Raw genomic sequence first — 25692 nt, forward strand, 5'->3', positions numbered from 1 at the left:
TTGCACATTTACTTCACTCTTTTTCTGAATTATTATTATTATTATTATTATTGCTGGAAATGAGAAATGCTTAATAATTAAATGCAAAGTACTTTAACATCTACTGAGTGTTAATGTAGAATTAACAAAACATTTATATGAGTTCATGAGATACATCCTTTATCACATCACTGATATTTTTTCTTTTTGATTGCCTGATGCCAGTAGAAAGACTGCCAATACATTGGGCTTTACGTAAGCAGTAAATGTTTTGTTAATTCTACCTTAATACTCAGTAGATGTTAAAGTATTTTGCATTTGATTATCAAGCATTTTTCAGTCCCAGCAAAATAATAATAATATTAATAATTCAGAAAAAGAGTGAAGTAAATATACAATATGTTACAACTAAGTTTTATAACAGAGAGTTCTTTCTAGTATTAGATGTCTGATCATTACTTTTTAAAATCAACAGATTTTATATCTTCCCAGAAATTTTTATATTTATGTTTATTTCATAAAAAGTAAGCTGATATTCCACACATTGTTTTTAAGCTTAAATTTGCCTGATACTACGTGACTATCTTTCCACATACATAATGAAATATGTATGATATCATTTTAGTGACCAAATAATTCTTTACTCATTATTTAACTTATTTACTTTTAGGCTATTATCAACATTTTCATATCATAAATAATACTGTGATGAAATCCTTATTGCTAATTCCTTAAATCCTGATCACTTACTTCATTCACTTAGATCCTTTATATTCATTCTTAGGTATAAAAATTCGAGGCCAACCAAAAATACATATTTTACCAGTATTGGAAACCACTGTTCTTTGTAAACAGCCTACCAAGTTACATGCATACAAGCAGTGTGACTCATTTTGGGGGTGTTCATAGTGTTATAAAAAAGGTAAGAGGAGTATGTAAAAATCTATTATTATAAGTTAAATAATCATATTAATAGCTGCTAGCTATGTATTGAATTAAGTGTATGATTACTTTTTATAACAAACGTTTAAATATTACTTTCTGTTTAGATTTTCTTAACCATGCTCATAATTAGTTTATAGACTTTTATACTTAGAAAAGAATGGAATAACTTAGAGGATCTGAAACACATTAAACATGGTAGAGATGCAGTCGTTTGTGGAGCGGTTGTCTGCCCTATTTTCAGCCATCCTTATGAAAGTGACAACTCAGCGACTTTAACCACTTAGACTTAATTTCCACAAAGACTCTAAAGTCTACCCTAATTTTGTATTGCTTGAAAAATTATGATGCTTGTTTTCCAGACCTAATATATAACTTACATCATATAACTACTGGGATTTTAATAATTCTAATATAAGGCAATACCTCAAATATAATGGAAAAAAATCCCAATCTGTTTTTATAGCAGACTACCTTGTTGAAGAAAAAACATTGACACATAAAACAATGTTTTTTTTTTTCTTGGCCCTCATTGTGTGTAATTTTTTTTTTTTTAACCTGAGTAAGTTTAAGGTGAAAACTTGTTACATTTCTCCCTACCCCAATCATACTTGCAAATTGTGTTAGGGTAAACCTGAGGGCAATGTTAATTTCCTTGTGGATAAGAAAGAATCTGTAAGATAAAAGTTCTAAATATAAGGTCCTAGAATGTTTTCATATGATTGTGGAAACTGGAAAGTAAAAGACATGAAAGTAGTAAAGTAATATGCATAGCAAATTAAATATACATTATTATTCATGACTTTTGGGAAGAAATAGGAAAAAATGAATAAATGACAAATTTTCATATTTCCTAGTTCTCTAGTAACATAGGCATTGCTTGCATTACCTACATGAAGAATTACCATCTCAAATTCCACAAAACTCCAAAGAGCATGCCAGCCAGTACTGCAGTCCTATTGACCCGAGTCCACAAAACTCCAAAGAGCATGCCAGCCAGTACTGCAGCCCTATTGACCTGAGAGAGGGATCCAAGAATAGCATATCTGTGATAGTGCCTAGAGTCTGTAATACATTTTTCATTAACTTTAACAAAAATTGCTAGCATAACTACATGTGGTGAAAAGTATTTCAAAAGTCTAATGTCCCTACTCCTGCATATTTTATTCTAGTAAAAGAGGGAGATGGATTGCTGTAAAGAATTCTTGGCATCTAAATGTTTGGCAAACTGTCTAGCTGTTTCTTGTCATTTCTTTCTAAGTTTTGTTGATTTGTTTTTAAGACATCACTGTGCATGATCTTCCATTTGACTCAACAGGATGCCAACACTGACGCTGAAAATGACACAGCAAAAGAGCACGTTTGTATAAACAATTATGCTAATTTATTAATATTATTAATAATCAAATGCAGTGTTTGATGACATAAGGAAAGAACTAAGAATTATTGTTTATTTATAGTTACCCAATACACTAGGCAGTGTTTGATTATATAAGCATGTTTCTAACTGTAGCCTTAAAACAAGTAAAAAAAAAAAAACAAAAAGATAATGTTAACCACGAATGAAATAAGAACTTTGAGGGAAAAGGCACATGATTCAGTTTATATTTCACAATGCGTTGATTCAACTGGTGATTTAACCATGTAAAAAGTAATAAATACTATGGATCCTGTTTTGTCCAGTTAATAATTATTATTAATACTAGTGATGTAGTTTATGAAAAATAAAATGAATTCAGAATATTAAAATGTTTTACTGCAGTTTCAATGATTGATGATATATCACTATTTTCAATATTGTGATTAGGCTGGGTTATTTAAAAGTAAGTATTTCATTTTCATATATATGCATTCAAAGCCTGTGCTTGCATGCTTACACTATTTATGGTTAGAATGAAAAGTTGCCTAAATGAAAATTATTTGAAATCTATTCAATTTATTTTTAACTGCTTTATTCTCAAAGTAGCTTATTTTTGAAATATTGTGCTGAAAAAATTAGAATTTGTTATTATAGTAATATAATATTGTTCATGTTCATTTTGTTTTAATTCTGTAATGATACCCTGTTATAAAGTAATTTTAAATAACACAATGTGTGAGATCATTGAGATCCACACTTGTTTTTTTTGTAACTTTTGTGTTAACTATCAGAGGGAAAAATATTAAATATCTCAAAGCAACCCCCAAGATAAAACAGTGTTGTAACGAATTTTTAAAAATGTATTCGTATCTTCATTTACAATGAAAAGAACATATGAATATTGTGCATTTTTGCTTTAATACTTGAGATACATATCATTATCCTTTTTCATAGAATTACCTTATGGACAAAGACTGGTATATATGAGAGGGAATAATGACAAAAAACACCAAAGTTCTCAATTTTATTTATGGCATCTGTTATGAACCTAACATGTAACTAGTATATACTAGGTGGGATGGATCATTTATAAAACATACATGATATGATCCTGAAGAGTTTCATAGTTTTTGTGAGGGAAACTATAAACACAAAAAAAGTATAAAATAAAATTAAAAGTGATAGAAAATGTAGTCACCATACCATATAGCTAATATTCCCAGCCAAGTAGCCAAAATAAAGATATAAAGAGTTAGTATATTTAGAGGTTATAACAAACTTAGAACTCTACATGCTTAATGTTTTTGATGACTGAATTTTTAAATTCTTACTCTCTTAATGAAAAATCAAAATAGTTACAAATCTTTGATGTTTTTGCACAAAAATTTCAATGTATTAAATTACTTCTGTAATAGTAAGGGTAAGCTAAACTGCAGTAACAACCAGAACCCAAAATGCTTAATGACATGAACACAGCAGGAATTTATTTATTGTTCCCATAATGAAACAAAATAGACATTCCTTGTTGGTAGGTAGCTATCTTTCATATGGTAAAACAAGGAGTTTCGGGCTCCACCCTTTTCTGTGACATTGTCACCTGCCACTTCTAGAGAGACAAAGCAAAAAGTCAGAGTGGAATGGGCACATATGCCCTTATCAGAAGCCTCGACTTTTGTAATATTGGATAAACTTAGTAATATGGTCATATTCACCTTCAGGGAGGGTGGGGAATGGAGTCCAGTCATGTGCTTGGCTCTAATTCTACCTCACAGAAAAAAAAAAAAATTGGAATTTGGTGGACAGGTAGTGGTATTTACCACGGTTTCTGTTAAAATACTTGATTGACAAAAAGAAGAAACGTAGTCTGATTTTTTGACTTTCGGTCTCTGATATTACTGGCAGAATTAGTTGCATTTATACATATATTTTTCCTTCTATGTATAATAAAGGATATGTCTCTTTAATAATTTTTTAAAGATTATTTTAGAGAGTGCAACAAATGTTAATATCTAATGAAGTGAAAGTAATGTATCTAAAATAAAGTAAGGTAAAGGTTATATATAATTTAATAAATTATTTGTCATTTTTCATAAACATTTCCTTTGTTAACAAAACTTATGTAGGCATATATGTAATAAATCTTGCTGAAATACCATCTAGTTTTTAATATCAAAATTTCTTAGGACATATCTCAGTAATAGGTTTTTCAACTGATGCTTGTTGAAGAAAAAATTACATATACATACATGTATATACTTGTACATATATGTTTAAATACATATGTAAACATATGTGGGCACATGTTTATATACAATTTTTAAAGTTTACATATAAATATAAGCTTAATTTAAGTTTGAAGTTTATACATACAGATATTAAACGTGGATGTATATATAAAATATGTGTATATTAAGTTTGGAGGGTAATTTTGGGGTGTGTGTGTGCATGTGTGTGGGTGTATAAATCTCCAAACTGAAATATTTTTACAAAATTATGTAGAAGTAACGTCTCATGTTACATTTGAAATCTAACAGTGAAATAGCAAAATCATGTGATATTTTAAAAGGTATTTTGAGTGCTAATAAAAGGGATGTGAATGTCAATTGTTGCTAGCACCAAGACGGTCATCACAGGATCGCACTTAGTGTAATTATTTTTCCTCAGCTATACAATGTCCTAAACTTATTTTTACAATGTATACTTATATGTAGCCTTTATTTTTGTCTCATGTTATAAAATGTCTTCATAACTTTGGAAAAGTTTTGAAAAAAAAAAGTATGAAAAAGTTAGGAAAGAGTGTGAGGGATGATTACAATAGAAGAGAAAATGAAGTTAATAGTGTTTTAACAATGGACAGCCTGCCCACCAAAGACATCATGTGCATACTACACTATTTAATCATCACCTTGTGTACTATCATAATAAGGAGTGAAAAAAAAAAAAAAAAAGCCATAAAGCACTTTGGTAGCAATACGTGCGGTGAGGGAAATAATACACTGTTCTATGTTAGGAAAGCTTAGAATAAACCTGGAAAAGTAGATGTTAAACCAAAGTGATCAAGACACTTTTTCTGTACTATGTTGATCTGGGAGACTGCGAACATGTTTGAGAAGCTTAAGAGGAAGAATGTAGTAGAGAAGGATAAATTAATGAAGGAGGAAGCCTTGAGTTTTGCTGTATATTTAAGCCATATTCCACAATATCAAGACAACAGGGGAGGCAGCTGTAGCTGACAGTGAGGTGAACATCACATTACCATCTAATTTTTAAAAAGTATTGATGGCCGGGCGCGGTGGCTCACGCCTGTAATCCCAGCACTTTGGGAGGCCGAGGCGGGCGGATCACAAGGTCAGGAGATCGAGACCACGGTGAAACCCCGTCTCTACTAAAAATACAAAAAATTAGCCGGGCGCGGTTGTGGGCGCCTGTAGTCCCAGCTACTCGGGAGGCTGAGGCAGGAGAATGGCGTGAACCCGGGAGGCGGAGCTTGCAGTGAGCCGAGATCGCGCCACTGCACTCCAGCCTGGGCGACAGAGCGAGACTCCGTCTCAAAAAAAAAAAAAAAAAAAAAAAAAAGTATTGATGAAGGAGTCTATACAAGTGAGCATAATTCAATGTAAAAAATTATAGGCAATACAAATTTTAGCTTTGAAAGTGTATGTCTTTCTCAGTATTTATTTTACTAGAGGAGAAGAAAGCATTGGATCAGAAAGCCTCCAGAAGAGATCAACTTCATTGCTGGGAGTTAAGTTTCAACCTTTTCTAATGACCATTTTGTAAATCTCCATGTGCTTAAAAAATGTTCAAAAAAATTATCAAGTTTCTGGAGTTTCAATATCAACACTAGTTAATGAGAAGGTTTTTGTAAATGACATACAATTCTAATAACTGTGCTTCCTGAAGGAGAAAACAGTCAAATAAAACCTCACGAAGAAGGCTTTACACATTATAGACAATATTCCTAGACAACCACACAGTGTTGTAATATGTAGTGACAACATTCAGTTGGCTTTCCTTCTCCCAAACGGACCTCTCCAATGCATCCTGTGAACTAGTACGGTATTGCCTCCTTTATAGCTTCTCGTGCTTATTTCCCTATGCAAACAATATGTGGTCTGCAGTGTGAATGCCAATCAAGAAGACTCACTGAAAGGCCTTTGGAAATGCTTTTACATAAAAACAGTTTTAGAAATCATTGATAAGGCATGACAATGAGTATCTCTACAAATGATTAACAGAATATTGAAGAAACAGATCCTGCAATTGTTGTTAATTTCAAAAGCTTTGAAAAGATAGTCAATGCCAAAAGGAAAAGTTTTCCTCTTGCAATAGTAAATAGCTTAGAAGAAATCAAAGACATAACTTTGAAAAGCCTTTAAGTATCACCTAGTGTGAAGAAGACCATAGTGTAAAAAACCTAAAAGAGCAATCAATCAAAACACAAGACACCATTAGCTTGAAGAAATGTGGATTATGCAACAATAAGCATTGTCCTTGAATGTATCATGAGTGTCCTTCCTTTTAAAATGGTCTGATGTCCTTTATAACACACCATTCACATAATTCCAAACACACACACACACACGCATACACACAAATAAGAACATGAGTAAAGCTGCATTTTGCATTGGTTTTAATATTCAAAAGACTTTGTTAAACCCACTAAAAATATTTTAAGATTTTTTTGCTTAGGAATGTCAATAGGAACACCAAAACAATGAAAAATCTAAAGTAGAAGCTCTGAGTCTTTTTTTTTTTTTTTTTTTTGAGACGGAGTCTGGCTCTGTCGCCCGGGCTAGAGTGCAGTGGCCGGATCTCAGCTCACTGCAAGCTCCGCCCCCCGGGTTCACGCCATTCTCCGGCCTCAGCCTCCCGAGTAGCTAGGACTACAAGCGCCCGCCGCCTCGCCCGGCTAGTTTTTTGTATTTTTTAGTAGAGACGGGGTTTCACCGTGTTCGCCAGGATGGTCTCGATCTCCTGACCTCGTGATCCGCCCGTCTCGGCCTCCCAAAGTGCTGGGATTACAGGCTTGAGCCACCGCGCCCGGCCGCTGAAGCTCTGAGTCTTAATAGGTTACCTAAAACTCTCCCTTTTTCACTTGGCTCATCCACACCATCATCTTTCACACCCAGTGACACTGGTCTACTTCTCTTTCCCACCTTATTTCTGAACTTTTCTTAAAGCTTCAAGTCCCTACTCAGCTAATAACCGTTTGCTCCAGAAAATTGCTGTTAAAAGAAGTGTTCAGCAACCTTTGCCTAATAGTACCTTAGACTTTGTGGGACATATGTTCTCTGTCACAATTACTCAACTCTGCCCTTATATAGTGAACACAGACATAGACAATACGTAAACTAATGAGTGTGGCACTGTTACGATAAAGCTGTATTTAAAAACCCAGATGGTAAGATAGATTTTGCCTGGAAGTTGTAGTTTGATAATTTCTGTGGTGGACAATCTTCAAATATGCTCACTATAAATTATTTTCTTTCCTTATATGCACATGCTTATGCTGCATCTGACACCAAGAGGTAGAATCTAAATCTCCTTCTCTTTAAATCTGAGCTGATCTTAAAATAAACTTGTCACTAAGAGAATGAAACAGAAATAATGTTCTGGGACTTCTGAAGCTAAATAAGAAGGCTTGCAGATTCTGCTTGGACGTCTTGAAATGCTTTTTCTTGGAATGTTTCCTATATGAAGTTAGTCGCAATACCATGAGAAGATCAGGTGTAGGTGCTCTGCTTGACGGCTCCAGGTCCTGGGCAACAGCTAGTATTAACTGCCAGCTGTGTGCATGAACAATCTTGGACATCCAATCCAGCTGCACCTTTAGATAACTACAATGCCAGCTTCCATCTGTCACCACATGAAAAACCCTAAGCTAGAAGGATCCTGCAGAGTCCAGTCAACCCACAGAACTGTAAGTGTTAATAATATTAGGCATTAAGAGATAATCAGAACAATCCCCTAGTTTTCATTTGTCATTCTATATTTTTAGATAATTTCATTATATTTTGTATAACTGCGTTTTGTTTCTAAATGTTTATTATACTGCATTTGACATGCCTTATCAAAACTAAATGCTTATGGTAAGGAGTGCAAACCACACAGTGTACTGCACCTACTGCTTCTTTTAAACAGCACATATTATTCTTTTGGTCATCAGGAATTAATGTTTTAAAACATTTAATGTTCTAACGTGGTACTTTGTTACTTACACATACTCATATTAGATAATTGGTTGAAGATTAGAGGTTGGCACGCAATGCATTATAATTTCTCCCATTAATACAATATGAAATGGACCTCCAGTAGTTATTTTCAAACAGAACTTCTGATTTTCAGAAATGAATTACTGACATTAATGGGGAATGCCTAGATAACCTATTTTAGGTTGTAATTATAAAGCAAAGAATATTGGATTTGCCATTACTCAGTCTATAGATGTGGCTCTGTTTAAATACTGTCTTATTTGATCTATATGAATAATTGTGTTAGTTTGCAATAAAATTACATCCAATATATTTGAATTAAAATGTTTCAATACTATTAGATTTGGATTGAGACGCTAAATGTTTTGTAAATAAAAACAATCTTTGTTTCATCTGGCTTATTTAGGCTTTTAATAAGAAGTGACAAGTTTGGGGAATATGATTTTAAGTGACTGTTGACCTAGCTTAAGGCCAGAAATAAACTAAAGGCATCATGGAAAAAATACTGCAAAGCCATTTGTAGTGGTTTTGCTGTCCTTCCTTTTGATTACATGGCAGTGAGAAGAAAAAAACAAACCCTGTACATAGTTTGCATTTTAACGGGAGCTATGTCAACCCATGCTGCTTCTCTGCTCACAATCATTCAAGGTTTAAGGACAAATATGTGATATACTTGTAGTAATAATTAACACTCTAATCTAGAAAAAAACACAAAATAAAGCCTTGACACAGAGGTCAGAGCATTAAGTGTAATACAGACTTAGTGAGCACACTTGTTCTTCCCCAAGGCATTGTTGTGACCTAAATATGAACAATTTTCTTTACTCCATTCTAGAGTTCTGTAAAAAAACATATGTCAGGCTTGGCTTGTAAAATCAGTGGACACCTTTCTATGCTTGGGCCCAAAACCCTGAAACAGATCCAGAAAAAGCAACAGTTCTGATGGGACATTACAACGTGTTTGGACATTCCATATTTCACTTTGTAAAAAAAGCATTTGAGTTACAAAAAAAAATGTGTACCTGTGTTTGAGAAAGTTCAAGCACCTAACAGATGTCACTTGTATTTGGTTGCACTGTAAACAAAAGAAAAATACACCAAAATAGTTAAAACATAATTCTATTAGTAAAAGTAAACAGACATTAACTTACCACATCAGAGTTCAGGCTTAAGCATAGAATAAAGTAACAAATACTACTTACATATATTTTACTATGCATATGTATAAAATATGTACAAAAAGTAAGCCATCTATAAGCTGGAAAGCTTGGAAGTGTGCTGTCCTCAGACTCTATTATCACTGAACTTAGAAGAGTATATTTTGGCAGCATTATTGGATTGAAGTCCCAAGGGCTGAATTAAAATAAGACTTGTACCATATGTAGACATACAAAATGTTGCTTGTGGATACTGCCATAAACAATGTGTTACAGGCCATCCCAACCTTGTGCTTCTTTCTCTGGGGCTCCCAAGGGTAGAAGAAAAGTATTTTTCATAAAATATGTTTTCTTCCTAAGTGGCAAGGCATACAGAAGAAATAAATAGAACTATGACAGAAGCAGATACCAGATCCCGGATATCAGAAGCTATAAAAATACTGGTAGGCCCACAGCACTGATAGAATATTTAATTGGGGGAAACCTTGTAGGCAACAAAGAAAGGCTCTGCAGGGCTACAACGACGTCTCCAGAAATTTCTTTGAACTATATGTTTCCAGGAGAATTCCTACTGTATGCTTCATTTATTCTGACTAATTTTTAAACAGGAAAAATAAACTCCAGAAGTCTGAAATGACCACTTTATAAACTTTAAAATAAACCTAAAAGCGTGTTCAGAGAAAACATAAATTTAATTTGAAATATGCAATTAGCTATCTGAATGTTTGCCATAAAATGATAAATATCTAGATTAGTTTAATCGTTAGTTCAATTTATAGTGAGTTGAAATTGACTAGCTTGTATATTACAGAGCTTCAGTGTGTTATAGAGGGAAAATAAGGTTTGCTAAAATGAAATTTGTATTATCAGGGTCTTATTTACAGTTACTAACATGTTCTTGAACAGAAGATAAAGAAAATAAATTATAAACAATTCTTACTGCATATTATTTCCCTGAAACTTGTATCTGACTGGTAACTAATGTTCTAAATTAAAGAAACATCATAACAAAACTGCATTATTTCGTTGCTCACAAGGCAGACTGTATCATATAGGTTAATTTTTTAGTTCGAGGTTAGTTTGTATTTGTGGTAGCTTCAAGACTCTGAAGAAGAAATCTTTGATGTTAGTAGAAAGCATTTCTTTCCACCATTCCTACTATTTTCCTCCTTCAATACACATATTTGAAACATAGGAACACATGAATATTCTGGATAAGATTATATCATTTTTATGAGAAATTCCTGGAATTTATGTTATCACATCTTCCCATTTTTCCATTTAAAAGACTGCTCAACTGATGTTTTGCTTTAGACAGACAAACATATTATTGAAAAATTTTGTGTTTAAAATTACTTTAAAAAACAGATTAATTTAACCTAGTTTGGAATGACATTTTTTAAAATAGAAAAAAATCTCAGAATTTTGAGCATCATTGGTGAAATACATTAACCATTATTTTCTTTTAATGGGAAAGGTATACTAATGATGTATTGTCCGTCAAATTTCACTTTTGAAGACTCTCAAACAGCTTATATACACTTACATGTGGAAAGCTATAGCAACGGAGCAGTAAAATGTTACTGCAGATCACTTGAGATTTAGCAAAAGCCTTTTATGATATTAGGTAACCTCCTGGAAATGTGATTCTATTCTACCTTCGCTGAGTCCAAGATATACTGTAAAGATTCAAATCCCTAGAGATCTTCATGCTGCCATAAACAAAAACCACAGTTGTTTTTGAAACGTATTCCATCATTGTGGAAGGAAGAGGGAAGATTGTTTTTTTTTTTTTTCCTTGTCTTCCATATATATGTAGTTCATATAATGGACTAACACTCCATGAATAATATTGGGAAATGCAATGTTAAGCTATGATAAGAAGTGTGAATCTTCCTAGTTAAAATGGCAATCAAAAAGAGTTACTTGAATTTTAATGTGTTCCATTAATTTACAACTCAAGTATTGATTACAATCTTTATAGAAAAATATATAAACTATTAACAGAATATTGTATTTATTTAAAACATTTGACTTTGGAAACGGAAAAGATTTCAATTCCCATTATCCCACTTTCCTGGGCAATCTAACTTCCCAGAAATGCAGTTTATCTATTTCTAAGGTGGAAATCATGCATCATAGGATTGTTTAATATTTTCACTAGCAATTATTTATTCAGTACCTACTATGTGTCCAAAAACCCAGGCTCAACACCTGTTGGGAAAAGGGACATTGCAAACAAAGTGACTTTGTTCTGGTCCTCATGGTGAATATATTTCAACAGATGAGAGAGATGATACTAAATAAATGAATGTAAAATTGAATACATAATAATGCACTTTATGAGGAGTGAGAAGTGCTCCTTTAGGCTACTTTTGCTCTGCCTCAGTATGGCCTCAACCCAGCTGTCAGAGTAATGTGGTTCAAACGTAATACAGAGCATGTCACTCTGCTTAAAGTGTCCATGGCTTCTCATCTCAATCAGGGTTAGAACCTAAGGTCATCCCAGCCTGGTGCCCAGTTGCCTGCCTGGCCTCATCTTCTGCTGCACTTGCCCTTGCTCAGCAGGCTCCAGCTATTTGCATTTCCTAGCTTTTTCCTCCTCATTGCCTTTGGACTACTCATTTCTTCATCCTGCCATACTCTTCTGCATATTTCCATGTGGCACATGCCTTCACATTCTTGAGTCTTTAGTAGAGAACTAATTTTTCACAGAGGCCTTCCCTGAAGAACATTTTGAAACGTACAACCTCCAAACACACCGGTCTTTCTCATTCTCTTTCCCTCCTTATGTTTCCTGTGACTCAGACCATCTGTCACAACAGGATTTTACTTCTTGCTTTCTTGTCTGTCTTCCCACTACCCTTTAAACTCCATGAGGGCAGAGGTTTTTGTCTGATATACTCACTGCTGTATTCGCATTGTCTAAGACAAATTCTGCTGTGTAGTAAGTACTTGTATCAGTTAGGTTTCTCTAGAGGGACATAACTAATAGGATAGGTGTATATATAAAGGGGAGTTTAGTAAAGAGTATTGACTCACACAATCACAAGGTGAAATCTCACAGTAGGCTGTCTGCAAGCTGAAAAACAAGGAAGCCAGTCTGAGTCCCAAAATCTCAAAAATAGAGAAGCCGACAGTCTAGCCTTCAGTATGTGGTTGAAGGTCTGAGGGCCACTGGCGAACCAATGGTATAAGTCCAAGAGTACAAAATCTGAAAAACTTGAAGTTTGATGTCCAAGGGCAGGAAGCATCCAGCATGGAGAAAGACGAATGCAGAAGGCTCAGGTCAGTCTAGCCCATCCACCTTCCTCTGCCTGATTTTTTCCTAGCTGTGCTGGCAGCTGATTGGATGGTGCCCACCCAGATTGAGAGTGGGTCTGCCTCTCCCAGTTCACTGATTCAAATGTTAATCTTCTTTGACAACACCCTCACAGACACATGCAGGAACGATATTTTGCATCCAATCAGGTTGACACACAATATTAATGATCACAGTAATCAGTGAATATCTATTGATTGGTCTGGTCAGGGCAGACCTATTTGAGGAAGTGACGTTTAAACTAAGAAATTACTAAGAGTAATGAAGACTATGAAAAGGTATTCAAAGAGGAAGGAATTGTTATTTCACAAACCTTGAAATTAGCAAGAGCTTGCTCTAGGGAGAAACTGAAAGAAGGCTCTGGATTGGGTACAGGTTAGTAAATAGTGGCTTTAGATGCAGCAGGAGAGTTGGACAGGAGTCAGAACACACACACAGCAAGTCTTCTTAGTAAATGTTAATATTATAGTAAACTTTATTTTTTAAAGAAAACAAACAATTCACTAAAATTTTGGAACATAAGAAAAAAAGAAGAAACATTAAAATTGTACTTTATTTGGCCAATTGAAACAAAGAAAAAGGAAAGAAAAAAAAGGAAAAGAAAAATAAAACTAACAAGAAGAGAACAGAGAATAAGAGCTGACTGAGAGTGAAAACAGGGTTCCAGAATGATAAAGAGATTAGTACAATATTCAACAGATAGATATAAAGACGAAAGAGAAGAGTAAAACACATTTTTAGAAAATCTTTAATTTACTTTTTAAAAATGTCTATAAGGTATGACTTTAGAGATATCAGCGATGAGACAAAGAATTGAGGGTGGCTGACATAGTTCAGGCAAGAGTGTGAGCAGGAGGGATTGGGGAAAAATAGGACATTGAGAAGGAAGAACTTGCGTGACCAAAGGGACTAGATGTGTGATGCAAGGGAGGATGGAATGGATCACTGTCAGCTTAGATATTAAATAATGGATTTCTAAAATAATTTAAGTCATGAAGGAAAAGTAGAGAATGACAGGAAATAAAGAGAATTGAAGAAATAAAGTCAAGAATGAAATCAACATTTTATGTTTACATTTATGTAATCCTTTCTGTTTTCATTATATATCTATGACTCTCTTTTTTTCACATTTTAAAAAATTTGCTTTTTCCGTTTTGCGATTTGCTAACTCTCTCCAAATTCAACTTTCTGCAGCATTCCTGTTACTTCCTTTTCCCCATGATGCTGTTGTAAACATATTTTCTGCTCCATCACTGCCAAAATCCTTCTCTGAAAATCTCCCGCTCTTCTGACTTTTAGCTCCAACATCTCTCTTTGACTCTAAGACAGCCACCTCCCATTCTGTTCCTGATTAGAACACACTGGCCTAGAACACTCCCCAATCCCTAGCCCCTTGTCTAACTGATTCTGAGGCTAAGTGGCAGCTGCTCCACCACCAAATTCATATTTCATAATTTTATATTTGAAACATCTCTGCATAGCATGAGCAAATAATTTTTTGTACCAATAAAGGGACCACCAACAGAATGGGATACTGGCTGAAACAACGGGCATGAGCAGAGACTGTCTCGGTCATAACTACCTTTAGGGAACATATCTTGGTTAATCTGCTGGGGCTGCCACCTTTGTTCCTCAGGAATGCCATCTCAGGGTAGAAATAGGACATTCCTGTATAGGGCATTGGAAACAGCAGCAGCAGCAGCAGCAGCAGCAGCAGCTAACACTTCGCGGAGGAAAGACTATTCATCATGCACTGTGCTAAGCCCTTGGCTTTAGTTTCACACATGTATATAATTGTATTTGTTGATTTCAAGACCAGGACAGGAAAAGCCAACTAAAACTGCACTTTACATTTTATTTAATGACAGATAAAATAATCCAACAAGTATGCATAATCTGTGTGCTAAAATTTCTCGATTACTGGTTGATTTTTTTTTTAAACACAGCCATTTGAAAAAGAAATTACTTTTCTTTCTTGTTCCCTAAAGAAGTTCTGCCAATGTTATACACAACTACAGGAAAAGCTTCCTTATAATAAACCCAACTATTTCATTATGCAATTCAGTGTAGCCTTTTTGAGATATTCAGTCAATCCTCTTTATTAAAGGTAGTTATGTTTTAGGAAGTTGCTGCAAACGTTGCTGCAAACACTGAATTAGCGAATATGGAACGAATTGCTCCTTGGGGAAACACAAGGTTAGGTTCCTGCAGATTTTCTGGCTGCAAAATTTTTATCAGCCAGTCAATACATAATCTTGTTTTAAGTGTGTTTCTATTAAAGACACTTTATTTAATATATAGCATTGATTCATTAACTTTGAACCTCAGGACCAACAGCACTATAATTCATGCTTGTATAAAACTTATCTAACACAGATATCTGTCCCTTAAGGCACATCACAGACATCTTGCACTTAGGAACACTAGACAGCACATCAGTATTATGACTGGACACCATTTTAAACCACAAAATCAGCAACAAAAAGCAAAAGAATGAGGTAAATGTGGCACTAAATAGACCACAAAAAGAAAACTTACATCGTATGAGAACTGAAGTAAGAAAGTAGAACATGACCTTGTTCAGCCTCACCTGGGCACACCGGCATCTGGAGACTCAAATTTTCACTACCTGTGTATGTCTGTGAGTGACCATACAAATGCTGTGAGTATAGATTTCGTGGGTATGGGTAGACAAATTCACAAATAGGAAATCCACAAATAGTGACAATCTCCTAGAAACTGAATCATATGACTCCCCTGTTTAAACATAATGCAATTTCTTCTCAGTACTTTTGGAATAAAATATAACCTAGTTAACATATGGCATGCAAGGCCCTACATGATATAACTCTGCTTACCTTTCTAATTTCTTGTGCCAGAGTCTTCATAACTCACTATGCCCAAAGACATTGACTTTCCACATTTAAAACATCTTCCCAAATTTACACTTACAGCCCTAGCCTTTTTCTTAGCTCTGGGCCCTGGGCTCATGTATCCAACTGCATATTGTAGATCTTGGATAAGATGTTTATGAAGCAATGAAAACTCGACAAAACCAAAACAGAATTTATGACATTTCTTTCTAGTTCTGCTCCTCCCTCAATCTTGTATATCACAGTAAATGTCACCACTTCCAAAAGACGCTGTGTCCACCTAAGCCATTGTTCTGACCCTATATCATGCCAAGCTTCCTTTTATCTTTGAGCCTTGTCATTTACTGTTTCCTCAGGCTGGAACTCCCTCCCTTCATGTGTTTTCAAAGCTGTATTCTTCTTTATATTCAGGTCAAATGTGTCATGCTCATACATCCCTTGCTACCCAATCATACTATCATATGAACTTGTTTTCTTTTCTTTTCTTTTTCTTTTTTTTTTTTTTTTTTGAGATGGAGTCTCGCTCTGTCGCCCAGGCTGGAGTGCAGTGGCCGGATCTCAGCTCACTGCAAGCTCCGCCTCCTGGGTTTACGCCATTCTCCTGCCTCAGCCTCCCGAGTAGCTGGGACTACAGGCGCCCGCCACCTCGCCCGGCTAGTTTTTTGTATTTTTTAGTAGAGACGGGGTTTCACCGTGTTAACCAGGATGGTCTCGATCTCCTGACCTCGTGATCCGCCGGTCTCGGCCTCCCAAAGTGCTGGGATTACAGGCTTGAGCCACCGCGCCCGGCCTGTTTTATTTTCTCTATAGCACTTTTTATGATCTGAAATTTTCTACCTCATTTATGTGTGTACAGTTATTTTTTAAACTGCCTCATTCCATCGGAACATAATACTCAGTCTGGATGGTAGCAACCTTTTCTTTTTAACCATCTCCTTCCCCTTACTTAGAACAGGCCCTATATCTGTTGCCGCCTGGCCTGTTTTAGGGCATCACCTACACAAATGTCATTCTGCTGCAGAGCCTTTGTCGCAGTGTGGATTGGCAAACCGTGAACATTCTTCATGTCTCATCTGAAATGTCACTTCCTCAGTAAAACCTTTCTAAACCACCCGCTCTAAGATAGTCTTCTTGACCATCTCTCAGTATTTTACCACATGACACTCTATTTGTGTTTATATCAAGTTTTTACTTGTTTAATGCCTATCTCATCCCCTAGAACATGGGTTGGCAAACTAAGACCCATGGGCCAGATTTGCGCTACTGCCTATTTTTTTTTTTTTTTTTTTTAATATAGAAATGTCTATGGTAACACAGTCATACCTATTTGTGTATTATATGGCTGGTTTTGTGCTACAACAGCAGAGTTGAGTCATTGCAACAAATACCATACGGTCAACAAAAGTCTAAGATATTTACTGTCTGCCCTTTTACAGTTTGCTGACTTCTGTTCTAGATATGGGCTCATTGAAGTCAGAGATTCTATTGCTTATTCCACAGCCGCATGCCAGTACTTAACTGAGTGCCGCACACGGTTATCACTTAACTATTATTTATTGACTGTTTGTTGAATGACTTAATACTGTAAACAATGTGATTAAGAAAAAATATTCTGGCCGGGCGCGGTGGCTCAAGCCTGTAATCCCAGCACTTTGGGAGGCCGAGACGGGCGGATCACAAGGTCAGGAGATCGAGACCATCCTGGCTAACACGGCGAAACCCCGTCTCTACTAAAAACACAAAAAATTAGCCGGGCGAGGTGGCGGCGCCTGTGGTCCCAGCTACTCGGGAGGCTGAGGCAGGAGAATGGCGGGAACCCGGGAGGCGGAGCTTGCAGTGAGCTGAGAGCTGAGATCTGGCCACTGCACTCCAGCCTGGGTGACAGAGCGAGACTCCCTCTCAAAAAAAAAAAAAAAAAAAAAAAAAAAGAAAAAATATTCAAAATACGCAAAATACACAAAACCATTTTTTTATGAGCATAAGTTGTTCTTTAACTACTTGAGCCTAATTTTTTGAACTAGACTTATGTATACTTATTAGGTACATTAAATATAGTTTTAATGCTACATAACACATGTATGTAGCAAATGTTTGTGATGTAGCATTAAAACAACAAAAACAGCACAGATAAATCCAACTAGTAAATATCTATTGCTGAACTGTGACATAGAAAATCTTTGTGAGGATTTGAGCCCCTAGGTAATTTCCAAAGAAAGTTTTAGAATGTGGTGAATTTGGTTTTTCTGTGCCAGGCTGCCATTACAGGTACCATTCCCCACTCTTTTTTGGCATGGCATCACTAAAGAGAGTATTTCAAACACTATTCTAAATCACCTTTACCCCATTAGTACAAAGATATTGTTGTGTATCCTTTGACATTGGATCTTTGTCTGTGTTGCACTAACTTGAATCTGACCTCTTTGAACTTTATTCTGTTCATCTCTCACTGCCTTTCCAATTTGCCAAGTTCATTTTGAATACCGAATCCATCTTCCATGAGTCGTTCTGTCCTTATTCTCTTCAGGAGATTGAACTCATCTACAAATTTGATGAGCCTATTCTCTATTTCATTTTCCAGGTCATTGAAGAAACACTTAAGCAGTCCTCGATGTAAAGGTGACCCCTTCAAAACATCACTTGTTATGTCTCCCCGGGCTGACACTAATTCATCAGTAACATTTTTCTGGGTATGGATGGCCATTCAATCTACTGACTATTGTTGGCATAAAATAACAGAGCAGAAAAAAATGAGCTCACTTAAAAGTTTCAGGAAAAGCACTTTGTCTTCTGCCACACTAAAAATATGCAGAACAGTGGATCATGCTGTTTAGAAATTAAATCTCTTTTGTATATGGAGAATTATATTTTTGGTTTGTGTAGTCAACTTAGCAATGTGGCCTTTTGTAAACATTGTGATTAGAAAGATAGTTGATCACTCTTGTTTTGTCACAGAATATTCTGTATTTGTTTTCAAGTCTCATTTGTATCTGTTATGCTCTTTCCCCTGTGTTTGAGTAATTACCAAATGCAGCTCATCATGCTATTTTCTGGAATTTTTCTTTGCTACGTTATTACAGTTAGAGCCGCAGCTTAAGTCATCACTACCTGTAGCCAAACTACTGAATTTTTTTTTTTTTTCAAATGATGGCATTCTTGCCTCTAAACTCTTGTGAAGCTCTCAGAGGGAAATATCTTGTCAAATATAATGTTTCATGATCCCCATTCTGAAGATACACAAGTGCCTTTCAACTGACACTCAAAATAAAATAAAACGCCAAATGTGGTATTCAGGGCCTTCTCCTTGTTAACATTTACTCTCCAGTGCTTAAAGCTCAGTTCACACATAGTATTCTGATGAGCAAGCACGGTTACCAACACAGTGTCTCCATAATCACTAACGTAATTTAAAGCAACATTTGCTGGCAACTTAGGATACGCTTTTATTAGCAGGATTATTATCATTATTATTTTATCAATTTGCTTATCTTTACCAATCCACAAGTCACTAGTAGCTTGAAGCATTCCCATGTAGAGTAAGTAGTTTTGAACACAATGTATATTTGTTGATGGGCTTTACTGACTGAAAAAAAAAATTTAAAGGAGATTGCTGTTGGCATCGTTGATAATCAACGCCACTATAAGAGAATACAAAAGAACCTTTAAAAACATTACCTAATAGGTTTTTGTAATTTCAAAAAGCCAAAGGACAATATTTTAAAACTATTTACTAATAATTTAACTGTAGTTTGTCTTATCTAAACAATACTGATAATGTTATATTTACCCACTGCATCTAGTATAATGGCTTGTATATAGTAGATTCTCAATGAAAAACTGTTGAAGAATTATTTGTTTGTCAGCATAGGCACATAAAGACATACATTTCTAACTTCATTTTCCTATATTATAAATGTGTACAGGGAAGTGAAAAATGAGAGAGAATAAGAAAACCTTATAGAAATACTAGGTTTCCATAGCGCCTGTTAAGCACGATGTTTTTGGGGCATCATAGGCAATTTTTGACAGTGGTTAAAGATTAATTAATGAGGGAAAGTGCAAGGATATATAAAATTATATGAGGTTATTTCTAAATTTAAAGAATTTCTTTTTGGATGAAATTACTTTCATTCATTAAGCAACGACAAGTTACAAAATACATTTTACAATTCCATAAACCTTAATTATATTTAACATACATTAAAGATTCAATCAATGTTTAAAAGTCTAAAAGATTATAAAAACTCTATCAAAAAAGAACTCAAGCAATAGAACATTTAAAAGAAAAATACAATTTTTTAAAAAAGAGAAAATTTAAAAGATAAAAAACAAAAAGAGGCCGGACATGGTGGCTCACACTTGTAATCCTAGCACTTTGGGAGGCCGAGGAGGGCGGATCGCGAGGTCAGGAGTTCGAGACCAGTCTGACCAACATGGTGAAACTCTGCCTCTACTAAAAATACAAAAATTAGCCAGAAAAGGTAGTGCACACCTATAATCCCAGCTACTGAGGAGGCTGAGGCAGGAGAATTGCTTGAACCTGGGAAGCGGAGTTTGCAGCAAGCCAAGATCATGCCACTACACTCCAGCTTAGGTGACAAAGCAAGACTTTGTGGGGGGGAAAAAAAAAAGCCTACAAAGAAAAGAAACTCATACATGTATGGCTAAAGTATCAACAATTGATTATTTTTTTTTTAAATGTAAACATAGCATTGTTAAAATAAAGATTTGAGAAAACTTAGATGAGTTTAGATTGGTTAGAAAATTAGGAAGAATTACTTGTGTTTAGATGAGTTAGAAAAATTTGCTAATTTATGAATGGACATGTTATAATAAAATTTTATTCTTGATTATTGCTCTACCAAAATCTGGATTTACTAAATAAGTTGTACTTCCTTGTACTTTCCCATCACATACATAAAATGACACATGTAACATGCCACTGTGAAATGTTGAAATATTGTAGAATGATTATTTGAACAATGAAAACCAGCTTTCACTCCTCTGATACTTCCTGCCTGAAGGATTTTTAACATTTGCTTTAGTTTTTCAAATTCCTTCAGTGCTCTTTAAAAAGCGATGTCCAAATAAGTATAATCAAAATGTGCTATCGTAAACTTCTACTAAATCATGGTGACAAGTTTTAAATCTTGGTGGTAGAAAATGTTTTTATATAAAAACTTATAGAAATATTCTTGACATATGGAAATACAGTTAACTGTCCTTTTCTAACACATACAAGGTAGAAAGTAAAGATTTAGTAATCATTCTGATGGTCAAGGCTAGCAAGTCAAGCTAGCTATATGCATTTGAATGACCATAATTACTAAATTAGCCCAGATTAAGAGGCAATGTGGCTTGTTTCTAGTAATTTGTATCTTACCATCTGTCTCCACCACTTCCCAGCTGTGTAACTTTTGGTAAATTATTTAGTATATTGTAACTTTATTTCCTCATCTATAAAATTGGATAAGAGTAGTAACTAATTCATACAACTGTTATGAGAGATAAATGATTAACACAAGTAAAGTAATGCATTAGTTTCCTAGGGCTGGTATAACAAATTACAGCAAACTTCATCACTAACAACAACAAAAATTTATTCTCTCACAATTCTGGAGACCAGAAGTCCAAAATTAAGGAGTTGGCAGAGCTGGTTACTTCTGGAGGCTCTGAGCGAGAATCTGTTCCATAATTCTTCGTTTCTGGGTGTTGCCAGGAATACTGCCTGTTCCTTGGCACATAGAGCAATCTTTGCCTTCGTCATCACATGGCACATTCCTCTGTGTGTCTCTGCAGCTTTTTCTCCCATAAGAATACCAATCATTAAATCTAGAGGTAATCCTAAATAGAGAATAATCTCTTTCCACAGTCCTTAACTAAATTACATCTGCAAAAACCTTATTTCCAAATAAATTTACATTCTAAGATTTTATCAAACTAAAAAGCTTCTGCGCAGTAAACAGTTAACTAAGTAACGAGACAACCCATAGAATGAAAGAAAATGTTTGCAAACCACATATCTGTTAAGGTGTTAATATCCAAAACATGTAAGAAACTCAAACAACTCAATAGTTTATAGTTTGAAAAGAGACAACCCATTTAAAAGAATGGGCAAAGGACCAAAATGTCTTCTATTTCTCAAAAGAAGACATAAAAACGGTCAACAGGTATATGAAAAAATGTTCAACATTACTAATCATCAGAGAAATTCATATTTAAACCACAATGAACTATTACTTCATGACTGTTATTAACAAGGTGAAAGATAAGTAGTGCTGGTGAGGATGTGAAGAAAATAAAATCATTGCACACTATAGGGGAAGTATAAATTAGCCTAGTGATTAGATAAACTGTGTGAAAGCTTCTTTAAAAAACAAAAAGAGAACTACCATATTCCAGTAATCCCACAACTGGATATATATTCAAAGGAAATAAAATCAGTGTGTTGAAGAAATATCTACACTCCCAGGTTTATTACAATATTACTAAAAATAGCTAAGATTATAATCAATCTGAGTTAATTAATGAATGAACAAAAAAAATTATATATATATATTATATATAATGGAATACTATTTGGCTTCAAAAAAAAGAAGGAAATCCTGTCATTTTACAAAAATATGGATAATCCTGGAGGACATTATGCTAAATGTAAGAAGCCAGGCACAGAAACACAAATACGCCGTGATCTCACTTATATGTAAAATCTAAAGAGTTGACCTTATAAAAGCACAGAGTAAAATGGTAGTTAACAAGTGCTAGGGGTGGGGTGGAGTGAGGTTGAAGAGATGTTGAGCAAAGGATACAAATTTAAGTTAGGAGGAATAAGTTCAAGAGATCTGTTTTACAACAGGGTGACTATAGTTAATAACAATGCATTATCTTTAAAATTGATAACAGAGATTTTAAGTTTCTCACTACAAAAAAATTATAATTGTATGGAATAACGCATGTGTTAATTAGCTTAATTTAGCCATTTTACCATGTGTATATATTTCAAAACATCATGTTGTACATAATAAATATATATAATATGTGTTGATTTTAAAAAGTAAATACATATTGTTTAAAAATGAATCAAGAAAGAGATATTATCCAAAAAACAGCCATGTAATAAACCTGTGTCTGTAATCCCTGAATCTAGAATAAAAAATAGATGGAAATAAATAAATAAAGCAAAAACAATCGAAATAATATAGATTAAAACTGTTTACTGACTAAAAATATTGTATGAGTCACATGATAAACTTTGTTACCATTGTTAAAATAATTAACTCTATTTATATTAGCATGAAAAAATCTGTCTGTAATGTCAGATTTTAAAAAGTAAACTTTAAAACCCAGAAAATACTATTAATGCAAATTAATACTATTACCTTTTAAAATTATAAAAACCGAATTCATGTTCAGTATAGATTTTGGAGAGAGAGAAGGGGTATCAAGCTTGGGAGAACAGAGAATATTAGAGACTTCAAACCTTCTGTAATAATTACTCTTAGAAATACTAAATAGTTTTTCAATTTAATTTTTAACAATGATATGGTTCGGTTTTGTATCCACCCAAATCTCATCTTGAATTTTAGCTCCTATAATTCACACGTGTTTTGGGGGGGACCCAGTGGGAGATAATTGAATCATGGGGGCAGTTTCCTCCCTACTGTTCTCGTGGTAGTGAACATGTCTTGTGAGATCAGAAGGTTTTATAAGGGGAAACCCCTTTCTCTTGGTTCTCACCCTCTCTTGCCTGCTGCCATGTAAGATGTCCCTTTCACCTTTCATCGTGATTGTGAGGCCTCTCCAGCCACGTGGAACTGTGAGTCCATTAAACCTCATTTTCCTGATAAATTACCCAGTCTCACGTATGTCTTTATCAGCAGTGTGAAAGCATACTATTACAAAGAGTATCAAAAAGAGTAAAATACTTCGGAATAAATCTAACCCAGCAGGCAAAATATGTGTACACTGAAAACTTTAAAAAGCTGCTGAAAGATACTAAAGACACATAAAAAATGAAAAGATATTCCATGTTTATGGGCTGGAAGACTTCATACTGTTGAGTTCAGTATTACCCAATGTGATCTATAGATTCAGTGTAATCTCTATCAAAATTTCAAGATGATTTTGTAAAGATAGAAAAAGCTTTCCAAAAATTTATATGCAGTCTCAAAAAACCACAAATTGGCAAAACAATCTTGAAAAAAAATCACAAAACACAAAGTTAGAGGTCTCACACTTTCTGATTTTAAAACTTACTGCAAAGCTACTGTAATCAGAAGAGCATAAGGTGGCATAAAACTGGACATACATACCAATGGAGCAGAATACAGAGCCCAAAAATAAACCCTCACGTATATGGTGAAGTGATTTTCAACAAGATTGACAAGACCATTCAAAGAGGAAAAGGCTGTTTTTTCCACAAATGGTGTTGGTAAAGCTGTATATCCACATTCAAAAGAATAATTTGAACTATTACCTTATGCCATATACCAAAATTAATAAAAAATGGATTAAAACACAAATGTAAGAGCTACAACAATAAAACTCTTGGAAGAACACAGAGGAAAATCATTCTATTATTGGGTTTGGCAATTATTTTTTGGCTATGACACCCAAAGCATAGGCAACAAAAGAAAAGAAGAGGTAAACTGGACTGCATCAAAATTTAAAACATTTGTGCATCAAAAGACACAATCAATAGTCATCTCAGCTCACTGCAACCTCTGCCTCTGGGACTCAAGTGATCCTTCTGCCTCAGCTCCCTGGAGTATTTGGGGCTATAGCCACATGCCACCATGCCCAGCCAATCTTTGTATTTTTTTTTTTTTTTTTTTTTTTGCAGAAATGGGGTTTCACCATGTTGCCCAGGCTGATCTCGAACTCCTGGGCTCAAATGATCTGCCCTCCTTGGCCTCCCAAAATGCTAGGATTACAGGATCCACTCATATTTAAAGTCAATAAATTCCAACTTAAAATAGTTCCTCCTCCAAATATTTCTACTTCTCCCAAATACTAATCTTCATTTTAATTGATAAAGAAGAGACTTTTAGTTTCTTCTCCAAAGTATTTAGCTCTACTTCTCAGTAATATAGTTCTGATTTATATTTCAGGCAGTTAACACAACTGCATTATCAACCTTCCTTACCGCTAGTGAAGCCAACATTATATAAGCAAAAGTTTATATGTGGAGCATTTTGGATTGGCCCGTTAACACCTGGTATGGGTTTGTTTTTACCCTCTCTACCAAACTTTTGGTCACCGCAAAAACAATGACCAGAATTCCAGCAGCTTTTTTTTTTCTTCCTTACCTTGAAAATTACATCCATTAGATGGAAATGGCAGGGCAGAAACAAAGAAGATGGTGGATCTCTTATGTTTTGAGAAATGATGCCGTGCAAGACTTGGAATGTAACTGGTGGACTTCTCTTATTTGAACAAAAAAGAGACATTGAATAAACAGTGGTCTTGTTTAATCCACTGTAATTTTCTGTTATTTGTGAAATCAATTTTGACTCAGCCCCCTTCATCTCTAATTTGTTATCAAGTATTGTTGCTTTTAGCTTTGAAATTTCTCTTGAATATAAGACTTTTTTTTTGTTAGTTTGTTTCTAATATCATTATCATTAACCAAGTCCATTTGGTAATTCTACAAAATTAAACCTGGTAAGTGTTTTTACATTTTTGAGACACACTATGAAAAATATTATGATACACAAACATTTGAAAAAAAATATTTTGGACATCTATACTAGAATCTAGTCATTATGTAAGAATTTGGAGATATAAAGACATTAATTAACTACCTCAAGTTTATATTGAATTCATTTTATAAAGTTCCAGTTTAGAG

At 34.6% G+C, this 25692-nt stretch overlaps 1 protein-coding gene across 1 annotated transcript in view; it reads left to right on the forward strand.

Moving 5' to 3' along the window:
• The first annotated feature begins 8071 nt into the window (after window positions 1–8071).
• The window catches only part of SEMA3A (semaphorin 3A), a 559757-nt gene continuing 542136 nt past the window's right edge, over window positions 8072–25692 (forward strand). Inside the window, exon 1 of the mRNA XM_077998087.1 lies at window positions 8072–8204. The gene's annotated coding sequence lies outside the window, so the exon portion shown is untranslated. The remainder of the gene's footprint in view (window positions 8205–25692) is intronic.

Source organism: Macaca mulatta, chromosome 3 (assembly GCF_049350105.2).
Source record: "Macaca mulatta isolate MMU2019108-1 chromosome 3, T2T-MMU8v2.0, whole genome shotgun sequence".
Classification (NCBI taxonomy): domain Eukaryota; kingdom Metazoa; phylum Chordata; class Mammalia; order Primates; family Cercopithecidae; genus Macaca; species Macaca mulatta.